Source organism: Phyllostomus discolor, chromosome 8 (genome assembly GCF_004126475.2).
Source record: "Phyllostomus discolor isolate MPI-MPIP mPhyDis1 chromosome 8, mPhyDis1.pri.v3, whole genome shotgun sequence".
Taxonomy (NCBI): Eukaryota; Metazoa; Chordata; class Mammalia; order Chiroptera; family Phyllostomidae; genus Phyllostomus; species Phyllostomus discolor.
In genome coordinates this window covers 19,271,848-19,284,997 of record NC_040910.2, presented here as the reverse complement: position 1 = coordinate 19,284,997, position 13,150 = coordinate 19,271,848, and positions in this window count along the sequence as shown.

Below are 13,150 nucleotides of genomic sequence, written 5' to 3'. Positions count from 1 at the left end.
CTATGTATTCTGGCTATAAGTCCCTTATCAGATATACAATTTGCAAATACTTTTTCCAGTTCCATGGGTGGCAGTTTCACTTTTTGAATGGTGTCCTTTGAAGCACAAAAGTTTGAAATTTTGATGAAATCTAATAATTTTTTTCCTTTTTTGCTTCTTATGCTATCTGTGTTACATCTAAGAAAACATTGCTTAACTCAAGGTCATGAAGACTTATGCTTACATATTCTACTAAGATTTTTTTAAAGATTTTATTTATTTATTTTTAGACAGAGGGAAAGAGGGGGAGAAAGAGAAGGAGAAAAACATCAGTGTGTGGTTGCTTCTTGCGTGCCCCGCACCAGGAAACCTGGCCCACAACCCAGGCATATGACCTGAGTGGCAATCCAACCAGTGACCCTTTGGTTCGCAGGCCAGTGCTCAATCCACTGAGCCACACCAGCCAGGGCTCTATTAAGATTTTTAGTTTCAGTTCTTACATTTAGGTCTGTAAACCATCTTAATTTTTATATATGGTGTGAGGTAAGGGTCCAGCTATTTTCTTTGCATGTGGCTATCTGGTTCCCCAGCATCATTTGTGGAAAGGACTGGTCCTTTCCCTTTTGAATTACCTTGCCACCATTGTTGATGTAAAGCGAAGGGTTTATCTCTGCTTCCTTGTTTTTTAATATCTATTTTATATTCTGTTTTTTTATCCTCACTCAAGGATATCTTTATTGCTTTTAGAGAAAGAGAAAGGTGGGGAGAGAGAGAGAGAGAGAGAGAAACGTTGATATGAGAGAGAAGCATTGGTCAGCTGTCTCCCATACACACCCTGACTGGGCCACAACCTAGGCATATGCTCTGAGCGGGGATTGAACCCACAACACTTTGGTGTACAGGATGACACTCCACCCAATTGAGCCACCCGGACAGGGCACTATTTTATATTCTTGTTACAAAAGAGATGTTCATTGTAGAAGCTTGGGAAAATACAACCAAGAACCAAAGAGGATATGTTCAAACTTGCTGTAATCTCATCATCTAGATCAGACTAGGTTTCTGAAACCTGGTTTCACAATATTTTTTCTTGTAAATCAAACACCTGGGGCTAGGGGTGGGGCTGTTCTGATGGTCTGAAAATCCTAAAGGCACCTGGGTGGTTCTGGGTTGAGAACCGCACTGAGAAGGGCCGTCTCCGCAGACGTGCTCAGTGGAGCTGCGGGACGAGGGTCGGAACTGCCCCAGGAAGAGAGCCGGCACCCCAGCAGCCCAGCTGTCAGGCGTGTCAGACAGGCGGCCTGCCGGATCCCATCCCCCCAACTCCCGGCCTCGCACGGCCGCCATTCTTGGAGAAACCTCAGGACCCAGCCTCCCCCTGTCTGTGCACCTACTGCCTCTGCTTCTCTGGCTTGATTTCTTCCTCGTGTCTCTCTTTGTCGAAGTCTCAAGTTCACAGCCCTCGAGGGGAGATCTGATTGGCTCAATGGTTCACAGTTCAACGTGGAGCAACATGAAGTCCTCAGTAAGGGACCACATAATGTGTCACAGAAGCCGGGATGCTTTTGAGAGTGAACTTGAGTGCTGATCATAAAGATACCATAATTTATACCTGAAGCAACAGGTATAAACGGAGGCTGTCCCAGGCAGACCAGGGTGGACGTTCACTCTGTGTACACAGGCACTGATCCTCCTTATGTTTATTCTAGGGTTGTCCAAAGTGGGCTCTGTGCGAAGCGCTGCACATTATATCCTTCTTCTTCCCACCTCTTTTCTGGTGGTTTATAGTGCGCATTAGCATGTTCAAGGCTGAGAAGAAATCCGAGTAACTTTATCTAACATTTCCCGCACTTATTTGACTGTCTTTTCTTTACATAAGATGTGTTCAGTGGGTTCCTTTTCAGCGAGGATTCCTTCTTTCGCCTCTCATGGACACGCTGCAGCCAATTAGAGCCCCTATCCCATCCCGTCCCATCCTCTCAAATTCAGTGAGGGGTCGGGGGTCATGCGAAGGAATTTGGGCAACTAAGAGCATTGACCCCAGAACTTGCACAAAAGCTACCAAACATTTTCTCTTTTCTACTCTGAAAGACATGAGGTGAAGACGAAAGTTCTGAAACCATAAGGTGCAAGTAAGCGCGCCTCTGGCCTCAGCGCCCTGGGGGGCAGAGCAGGAAGCCCCGCCCCCTGCTCCATCCGAGGGGATAACCAAATGAGGGGCCTCCCCAGCTGCTCCCTCGCAGAGATGAAAAACTGGCAGTAGTCCCTGTCAGTGGCCAACTCAGAGGCCACTCATGGGGAAAAAAATGGGAGGAAAGATAAATAATTCTCCCAGAAAGAAGCGGGGTCCTTGGCGACACTGTTTCTCAACTGCAACCAGCCCTGCCTTTGGGTTATGAGCCAATTGAATATCTTTTGTTCCTAAACCCGTTTGCCTTGGGTTCTCTTTTATTCACAATTTAAAATTGCTGATTTGGTCTTAACCTTGTAGCCCACAGACCTCTGGACCAGGGTAGGGCTGGAGGAAGAGGTACGTCTCGCGGCGTCAAACATGCTTCCGCTGCACGGTTTCTGATCGCTGTGCAGTATTCTATTGCATGTGGTTACTATCCATTCACTTAATGAACCCCTATTTTCGTTCCTTTAGAAATAATGTAAGTAATGCTTTGATGATCATCTTGTGCAAAACCATTCATGCCCATAACTGTTCATGTCCATCTCTATTTCCTTATGATTAATTACAGGAAGTGGAATGGCCAGGTCAAGTGATACGACATGGTCCTAAAGGTTGATACATTCATCACCAAATTGCCCTCCAAGAAGGATGCCTCACTTTATACTTCCAATAATGGCAAATGAGGAAATCCACATGTGACCATTTAAAGTCTTCACCAATTGATAGGTAGGTGAGGAGATCTCACTTTCTTGTGCACCTTCATTTTGTTGTGAATTGGCTCGCACTGACCTGTATGTAGGTTATTTCTACTCCAAGAATCTAAGAGAGAGCCACAGAGAATGTCAACAACAAATGTATGGGGGATGACAACCCCAGGCCGAGAGGTCCGCTGTGCTGGGATGGTGACTCAGGTAAGTGTCGTCTCCCGGAGCTCTTGGGATGTGGGAAGCAAGAGCTGAGCCCCTCAGGTGAGGAGATGAGGGCAGGACACAGAGGAAGGGGAGGCTTTATAGGGTCCATCGGCATCCGGTATACTTCCTCCTTAGGAAGAGACTCAGAGAAGAAAGAAGGAAAAGGAAGAGAAAGAAAAGAGAAATAACTCAGGTCCTTTCCAGAGGAGACGAGGCCAGCCAGGGCTTGCCTCAGCAAGGTCATGGGAACCCATACATCGAGGCTTTTCACTCCATCTCAGAGGTGTTCCTGGGGGCGCGGAGACCTCATGGTCTGGGGACCAGTGCCTGCCTGGGACCAAGGCCAGCCTTGCCTTCCCTAAATGGAATGCCCAGTGCTGCCTTCTAGTTCTCTCTCTTGAATTAAACACCAGTTCTCGTTTTGGAGATAAAGTTGCATACATTTTCATTTTGCGTCGAGGAGCAGCTCCCTCAGGCACCTGCTGACCCCCGTCTCCTGGCTGCCTCTGCCCAGCCTGCACCCCCACTTCCCCGGACTGAAGCTTCCTCTCCTGTCACCATTTGCCTGGGAGTTTGGGCTCCTGTGCACACTCTGCACGCCAACAGCACCCCAACAGCACTGGGACCTAACATTGATTTTAAAAATACATGCTTTTTCTTTCTGACTGCAAAATACCCACAAGAGCAAGGAATAAATAAAAAATCACACAGAATTCTAGTGCACAATTGGAATACAGTAGTTCCCCCTTACCCTGGGTTTTGCTTTCTGAGGTTTCATTACCCTTGGCCAACTGCTGTAAGAAAACAGTAAGTGGAAAATTCCAGAAATAAACAATTCCTCAGTTTTAAATTGCCTGCCCGTCTGAGTATTGTCATGGCATCTGTGCCGTCCCGGTCCATCCCGCTGGGAACGTGAATCATCCCCCTGTCCAGCGCTGCCACGGGCTAGACTCGCCCGCCCACTAGGCACTTAGCAGCCCCCTTGGCTATCAGATTGGCTGCCACAGTGTCACAGGGCTTGTATTCACGTACCTCTTACTTTCCTCAGTAATGGCCCAAAAGACATTCATATAAATGTTATTACAGTATATTGTTATAACTGGTCAATTTGATTTTTAGTTATTGTTAATCTCTTACGGCGCCGAACATAAATTAAACTTTATCGTAGCTATGTGTGTATAGGAGAAAACACAGCATATACAGGGCTTGGTACTATTCACGGTTCCAGGCATACATGGGGGTCTTGAAACGTATCCCCTGTGGGTAAGACGGGGCTACTCTACGATGACCAGAGCAAGGGACAGCTTTAATAGGCTCATCCTTGTAAGAACTAACTCATCCTCCCCCTGCCTCTTGCTCCGGTCTCCCTGCCTCCCAGCTCCCACCCTCACCCACACCCCTCTCTTCTGGCCTTAATACGTTCTGGTCTTGCCCCCGGACGTCCCTTCCGTGCCTGAGGAGTGCCGCCTTACCGAGACCAGCCGACCCTCCATGGGGCTGACTCCGAGGCTCCCTGGCGATAAGGAAGGATCACTCCCTTGGCTGGACCTCCGCAGCTTCTCTCCCAACCGTGTTCAAAACTCATGGAGCACAAAGAGAGCGAGATCCGGGCTGGAGCCCCCTGGGTCAGCCCCACAGTCGCGCCCACCGAGGAAGGGCTGGATGCAGGAACGGTGAGTGAAACATGGCAGACGAGGGGGCTGGGGGGGACTTGGAGGGAAGGAGGATGAAAAGCCACAGAAATAAATCAGCCTCTAAATGGTGATGTGATTGACTGAGACAAATTGGCCCCCTGGTTTCCAGGTTTAAAGATTGATTATTACATTAATGTTAAATTTTATTCAAATGAGCCTATCTCTTTACAGTGGGCATTTGGTACAGTATCCCTACTATGGAACAGAATGTGAGGACAAAAGAACAAGGCTCGGTGAAGATGGGAATCCTAAAGGCAAACCAGGGCATCCGTAAACAACATCTGAGACTCGCTTCCCTGGCCTCAGAGACGTGCGTCCCTGTGTTGCCCTTGGCTGCCTGTATGGAGTGGATTTTCTGCCACCCGACCGTGCTCCATTTGGCAGGACTCATCCTTGTTTCCCCGCCTTCTCTCCGAACTCCACCTTATTTTGGGGAGGCAACCTCTGAATGTCTCAAATCTGGAACAACCTTCATTGTCCTAGCCCCCACCTCCCCCTGTTCCGTGTCTGTCCACTGAACCGAGTGCAACATCCACATCAACTTGCAGAGCCTGTGGGGGGAAGGAGAGACCTCCGAGAACCAGTTTGCCCCTCATTCCACCAGCGTGGGGACCGTATGATCCTTCCTGTCCCAGCCCAAGGTGCCCTTGGTCGGTCCTAGGCTCTGTGAAAACAGTACATTCAAATTGCAGTTGTTTCCACCAGAGCCAGTAGAGATTAGGACTGGCTGTGTCTCCACATGCCTGTGTAGCTGGCTGAGAACAGAGCCCTGGGGGGGCCATAGGAGCAGCCCCGGGAGGCAGCCTGGGCTGGATCCCTGCCCTAGTGTTTGCCAGCTGTGTGACAGCGACTTGTAGCCTGACCTGCCCTGGCTCAGTGTCCCTCCCCTGGCAAATCCCTAGCTCGTAGGGTGGCTGTGAGGATTAAAGGGGAAAGGCAGGGTGCTTGGCATAGTGTCTAACTCAGCAGTAGGTGCTCCATGAAAGATAGCTCTCAGCGAAGGATAGCATGCTTCCTGCCTGACGCTCTGCTTGGGATCCTGGGCACTGATGTTTTCGCTATTGTTATTCTTTGCCGGTGGCCTCCCCCTGCCCACTCCCGTGGACAGCACTGAAGCCCATGCGTGGCCCACTGTGGATTCATCCCATCAAGCTCTTCCCAGGCCATTTCACAAGGCTGGGCTTTTCCTCCCTATCACCCATATGTGTCCCCTCCTAGATCACCCTGGTGGCCAGACTCTCTAGCTTGTAACAACCTGAGAACAGAGACTAAGTCTTCTAGTTCCATCTTTACTCTCTATCAGTCTTTGCTGAATTAATGCAAAAATGACCCCGTCCTAACCCCACTGTGTTGCGACATTTGCTCTATGTCCTGCTGGGCCCTCACCTGTCCCTGGGGCTCTGGTTCCTCCTCTCTTGTCTCCTGACTGCCCACCCACACCTCTGAGCCTTGCTCATGCACCGGCCTGTCCCTCCCTTCACGGCAACAGTGGAAGCCCAGGCAGATGGGGATAAGTACGGCTCGGTGATGGCAGAGGATCAAACTCCTCTGCTAAGGAGAACGTTCCAGGAATGGGATGAAGCTGCACCATTTAGGTCAGTAACCCAGAGCCTTTCTTTCTCCAATCTAACTTCACACAGAAGCGAGAACTTTTTGAACATCCTTTGGTTTTACACATTATCAATCAATATGCATTTAAGAGCACCAGGGATGCGCTCAGCATTTTACTGCATGCAGAGGCTAAGAGAGAAGGACTGTATTGTTCTGAATGTCAACTAGATTCCCTTTGCAATCATCAAATAAAACATGCAATCCTGCTCCCTGGCGACCCCAGCTCCGTGATGCACAAACCTCAATGCCGCTGGAAAGGGACCCGGGTGTCAAAGGACATTGAGGGGGGAGGGTGTGATCACGGCACACAGTATTCTACTGGTTGTTTCTAACATTTTCACAGCAAGTCAATTCAATAAACAGAATATAGCATTTTGGTAAGAAGTATAGATACAAATTGAATATAATTAATTTGAAAATTTAAACAGTTATCAATTAATGTTTAACTCTGGTTTCCTTTTTCATTTTAAGAAAAATATTTTCACCCTAGACAGTGTGGCTCAATGGGCTGGGCATCATCCTGCAAAGCGAAAGGTTGCTGGTTTGAGTCCTGCTCCGGGCATATATGCCCCGGTTGCAGGTTTGGTCCCCAGTCAGGGAGCATACAAGAAGCAAACCCACTGATGTTTCTCTCCCTCTCTTTCTCCCCCCGCCTTCCCTTCTCTTTAAAATCAATAAAAGAAAAAAATTCAAAAAATATTTTCACCCTTCCATGTTGATTGGGCCAAATTCCAGGCCTTGAAACTCCCAGTGTGTTAGCTGCTGCATGGAACAGGGAAGCTAGGGACCCACCTGACAGGATGGCCAGGAAAGGTTGCAGGAAGGCATTAAGAAACAGGACTGCCAGGAATGCAGCCCCGGCCACAGAGCCAGGCCTATGGGGACCAGAACAGAGCCCAGGGAATGATGGATGAGGCCAATAGGTTCTCTCATCACCCTCCCTCATGGAGGTTATAGACCCTCCACCATCACTGAGACTCGGCCCCATGCCACCTCGGCTTCGAGCCTTCCCGCCTTTCCAATGAACTCAGGACTCGCTGGAGAGGAGCTCATTGGAAATCCCATGTAGATTCTGGGTCTTCTGCTTACACGTCAGTCAAGGTCTCCCTCAAGTGCTCTTCACTCTTCCTGTCTGATGTGCACATGAGTCATTTGTGCTCCTGGTTCCATGAATCAATTGATGAATTTTCTCACTTTTCCCCTGGTTCAGTTCTTAGAAATAGAGAACTGAATTTTGAAGCTGATCACCATTGTCTCCATCACCATTGCTCTGAGCCAACTCAGAAGTCACTGGCTGACCTACAGCGTAGCTGTCCTCAGCCAGAGTCCACTCAACAGCTAGCCACAGCAACGAGCACAGCAGCAACGAGGACAGACAGCAACGAGCCACATTCGGCACCTCCCTAGCACAGCACTGCGATACTTGGTGCACACCAGGACACTTGGCCTTCCTGCGGAATGCTCGTCCCTCTTCCCCCGCTGCCCTGGGCTGGGAGCTCATCGGTGCAAGGCACGGGGACCTTTCATCCACAGCTGTCTGCTCAGTAAGCAGTGCAAAACCAGCTGGTTCACATTTACTGGAATATTTTTTTGGAATGTTGAATGTCACTGGAATGTTTCCTTCACCTGGCTAAATCCTACTCAGGCAAGATCCAAATGCGTAAATTCCCTTCCATGATGCCTCCACGATGCCCGGCTGTTTCATCCTGCTCTAGGTGAACATTAGTCACATCGTTCTTACGGCATGCCGCAGTTGTTTATTCAATTGTTGTGTGAAAAACTGACATTCCTAGTGGCCCAAATTCTTTCAAAGAGCTTCTCCATATTCTGATAGGTCCCCAGGGTATAAGTCTCCAGTTCCCATCAAAGGATGCCAGTATCTCCCAGACTTTGTGCTGCCATGCCAATCGATTATTGATTTATATTCTGCTGGTCAGGCAGGGTGCTCCTGCAGGACACGGGTTCAGATCTAAGTTTCTTGGTGAAAAGAGCAAAGCATGGGCCACCCGTTCTGCTGGTTTGATAATGGCAGAGGTGATGTGCTTATGGAGCCAGAGGGGGTGGCAATGGCTTACTGAGTCAGAGGGTCCTGTCTGTGGCAGTGACAGGGTCCTGTCTGTGGCTTGTCTCTGGTGGGGTCCTAGGAGCTCAACGAAGAGCCTATTTCCTCCCAATGACTTTGTGAGATATTTATAAGCCTTCATGAATCCTTTCCAGTTAAAACTAGCTGAAGCGGCCCTGGCTGGTGTGGCTCAGTGGATTGAGCGAGGGCCTGTGAACCAAGGGTTGCCAGTTCAATTCCCAATCACAGCACATGCTTGGGTTGCGGGCCAGGTCCCCAGTAGGGGGCGTGCAAGAGGCAACCACACATTAATGTTTCTCTTCTTCCCTTTCCCTGCTCTCTGAAAAATAGATAAATAAAATCTAAAAAAAAAAAAAAAAAACACTAGCTAAAGTGGGTCATATTGTCTGCAACTAGGAACCTTGACCCATACCTGCCTTTTTCCTCCCAGGCTGAATCTCACGAAGGCAGGAACCATGCCATGTTTGTATCCCTAGCACTTAGTGTGTAAGCACATAGTAGGCTCTCAATAAATGTGCATGGAAGATATGGATTAGTGTGTTAGTCATCTCTATTTGCTTACCTGTGTACAACTCTAACCAGTCAGTGTTTTTGTTGAAGGCAAACATTTCATTTGAGAAATCTGATACTTATCTGCTTATATAGGTTACCGTCCATTCCAGCACCTGTGCTGGGCACCGTGCACAGAACATTGATGAAGATACAGCCCTCATTTCTCCCTCAGACTGGCAGGGAGGCCCATCACTCTCTGTGTAAATGTGATTTGTAGCCATTGCTTGGAGTGGGAGAGAAAGCAGGAGAGATGGTATCTGGCCGTCCTGAGATGAGCTGTGATCACATGCTAAAAATACTAATTGTGGTATTTCTAAAATAGGCCCCATTTAGGCAGCGTCAACTCTTGGCTCTTCGCACTGGTGGTGAGGAAAACAGCTTTGACCATCTTAAAGATGCTGATCAGCAAAATAACATTTATATGGGGCTCTGGAATTTTCACTTTTTTATTTTTGAAAATGGCAGAATCTTCTGTCCTGGGAATTTATTTCCAACAGCATGAGGAAGCAGAACTGGAAAGACCTCGCTCGGTTGGAGCTGGGAATCCGTCCAGTTTTCCCAGCCCGCCCCTCTGTTCACACGTCCCCTGTCGTGGGCTCGGTGCCGGGACAGGCTCTCCACCCGTGGGATTAATGCAGAGCACCACCCCAGCAAGGGTGCACTCCCTGAAGACTTTCTGTGAGGTGGAAGTATCATTCAGTGTTTCTCTTCCACAGGACTTTCCTGTTGGGACGCAGCTGAGGTGACGATGAAGGAGGAAGAAAATAGTAACTTAAAAGCAGGGAAGAGATGGTCCAGTCTGCTGGCAAACCTTGGGTAGTTTTTATGCGTCTCTTTTTTCTCCCTTGCCTTGTAAGAAACTACTTTTCTGGAACTCTCCTGGAATCCCAAATTTCCTCAAATGATAGTTCCTTGCCAGGCATGGGTCTAGAAGCGTTTCCTGCATTATCTCATTTAATCCTCACCCTCACCCTCACCCTCACCCTCCCTGGTCTCTACCCAAAGTCTACCGTTGCTGCCAGAGGCTTTAAGGAAGCAAAGGAGTGTGAGGCCTGTAGGCGAGAGGCTTCAAACTCCACTTGTTTTGGCTGCAAAAACTGTGCATTCATTACTATTTTACAGTTGTCTGATACCAAGAAACCTAGGAGTGAGCTCCAGAAACTTCCTCCTGTTTTTTTTCCAGCATTTTGAGGGACTTACAACCTTCTGCATTGTCTTAGGATCCTTCAAAATAAGGTCCCTTCTGATTATTTTCAATGGCAAAGTCCCAAAGTATAAAGTCTACCCATTTTTATTAAGCTTATTCCCTAGTAGAAAATCACATTCTCCCCCCATATGGCTGGTCTTACAGTGTGTGTGTGTGTGTGTGTGTGTGTGTCCTTCTAGGACACAGCCTTTGGGGTTTGCGGAATAATATCTCATGATCTCGTGTGTTTACAGTGTTTTTTTGTTTACAGAGAGATCGTGAATCTCTTATTTATTTTTTAAACAGGTATTAGTATGATATTTTACATGTAAGAAATCCAAGGCTCAAAAAGGACAAGCCACAAACATGGGATCACAAGCTGCAAGGACGAGAGCCAAGCTGGACAGTTGTCCTCAGACCGGGGACCCCACACCGCTGCTCAGAAGCAAGAACTAAGGAGAACGATGCTGCTGAAGTAATAGACCATTGAGAACAGGGGCCCAGAAAGCCCAGCTGTAATTTCCCACAAAAGGATAAGTCTTCACAACCGGCCACAATTAAGTTTCCAGTGGCATAAATGTCCCTTACAGTAAATGTCAAAAACACAATAGCAGCCAAGTGGCTGCTCTTTAGAGCAAGCAGAAGAACAAAGTGTAATTGCACAGTTTAGTCCTCTCTTTTTATATGTATTTTTTAGTCGCTTCCTGGAAGGTTCCATGTATTTCGGGGGTGACTGGTGCTGCCACATGCTGGCACTTCACGGCCTCCCTGGACTCTGCAGCGATGTCTTCTTGGCCTGGTGGACAATGCCTCCCAGCCTTGGCTAATTGCTGCCTAACTTCCCACTCTCTATAAGTGGCAGATGACAAAAGACCCAAGAAACTTCCCATGGCTGAACTCATCCATATCAAGAGAAATCTAAATACCTGCATTTACATGCTCATAAATTGGAGGCTTCATTTGCATATTTTTTGACACCCTTTTCCCCGCTCCCTGCCACAGGGTCTTCTTTCAAGGAGGAGAATGCATCCATCTGTCGGCACTCACCCGCATAACCATGTGAACTCTTAGACTGGTTTGGAAACCCCTGGGGGACAAAATAACATTGCAAGAGCCCAAGAACCGTGTTCATGTTACAGCTTCCTCCACAGCCTTCCTAGTTGCTGGACTCAAAGCCTACTCAGGAGGATCAGTCTTATAATCATAAGCTGTCAGTGAGGGAGATTTTTTCCAGATCTGAAAGTTCATCAGTTGGAGAAAACTCAACCAAAGTAAAGGGCAAGAAGAGAATTCATTCCATGTTCTTGGGCTTTTACCTGACTTTTTTTCAGTGGACAGTTTCTGGATAGAGCTTAGGTAGGTGTATACACACACACACACACACACACACACGTGTATGTGACCCTCTCTGTGTACTTATTTTCATTTAAAGTTTGGGAAGAGGAGAACCACCACCACCCCCTTTGGGGACCCTGTCTAACTTCAGGAATTAAGGTAGATCATGACTCGAACACTCTAATGAGCAAGCGTCAGGAAACCCAGTTCAAACCTGTTTATGCAACAATGAAAAGAAGTTGGAATGCTTTAGCTCCTTTAGCTGGGGAGTCCAAAAGCAGAGACGCTTCCAGCCTGGCTAGATCCAGGAGACCACACAACATCATCAAGACTTGGTCCCCTAGCTCCATCTTTTACCGTTGATTTCTTTCTGAGCCAGCCTTTATCTGGTGGCCCCCAGAAGATCCGGGCCTATAACTTGCCAGCTCACCTATGCAGGTGAAAAAAGAACGTCTTTGTTAAAAGAATTAGTAACAAGTCCTGGGACCAGCTTGGTTCATGTGTCCATCTCCGAACCAACGCCTGCAGCCAGGGGATAGGACAGGCAGCAAGCCTGGGCCTGAGCCAGGAGCCCATCCTCAAAGCTCAGAATGGGGTCAAGCTACCTGCACACGTGGCCCGAGGGTGGGGAGGGATGGTTCCCCAAGGCAAAATACAAGTTCTGCCTTGAGCAGGGGGCCTGGATGTTGGCCGGCAAAAACCTGTAACTATCCACTGCATTTACAGTCTCCTCAGATAGACTTAAAAACTTGTCTTCCTTGATTTGGTCCCATTCTCCATAAAGTAGCTTTTCAAACAGAGGACTCTTATTTAGAGGTGAGATTGTCAGCTTCGGCTCCCCAGTTAAACTGTCCTAGCCCTTCAGCTGGTGCAGTTGACTGGGTTATGCTGCAAAAATACTTGCCATGGGATAAAGCTGCATGGAACTAAACACCCACCTTCCCATGCCGTGACTCAGCAGAGAACCAGGCCAGGATCCAAATGGTCATGGGTCCTGCTGGGGCCCGCGTGGAAGCCCTCAAGAGAAGAGTGTCAGTCTGCCCTCTGCCCTCAAGAGGGATGTGGAGATGCCAGGGATGACCGTGGTCCAGAAGCTCGACAGTGAGGCAGGCTACTCTTGGAAGTCCTACCAGGGATGGAAGGGAGTAAGCTTTACTGAGCACCTACTATGTGCCAGGCCCTGTGCAAAGGGCTTTTCCAGGGGCCTTCTCATGTCATCTTCCCAATCCTCACATGAGCTAGCTTTTAGATTTTGTATTTTATAGAGGAGGGAACTGAGAGTTGGTGGGTTTCAGGCACTATTTGTGACTAAAGAAAAGGAGAGGAAAATCTTGGTTAATTCCCAGGGTTTGAACTTTTATATGAGAACAGATTGATTCGCTCACACTTTCCAGCCTTGAAAGTCTGAGACAGGATATGTTTGAGGATTCTGACAGGAAGGTAAAGCTTGTGCTTGACCGGTTGACCTAACCCCAGAGGAACAGACGGAGGAGACCCCACACACAGGCTAGGTGGCCAGGGCGGGGCGGTAGTTAGACCCTCCGCCTGTGGAGTCCACTTCTCAGGTTTCAATCCTCATCTTGAGAACGCTGTCCTTCAGCAAGCCCTTGGGCCTCTACCTCA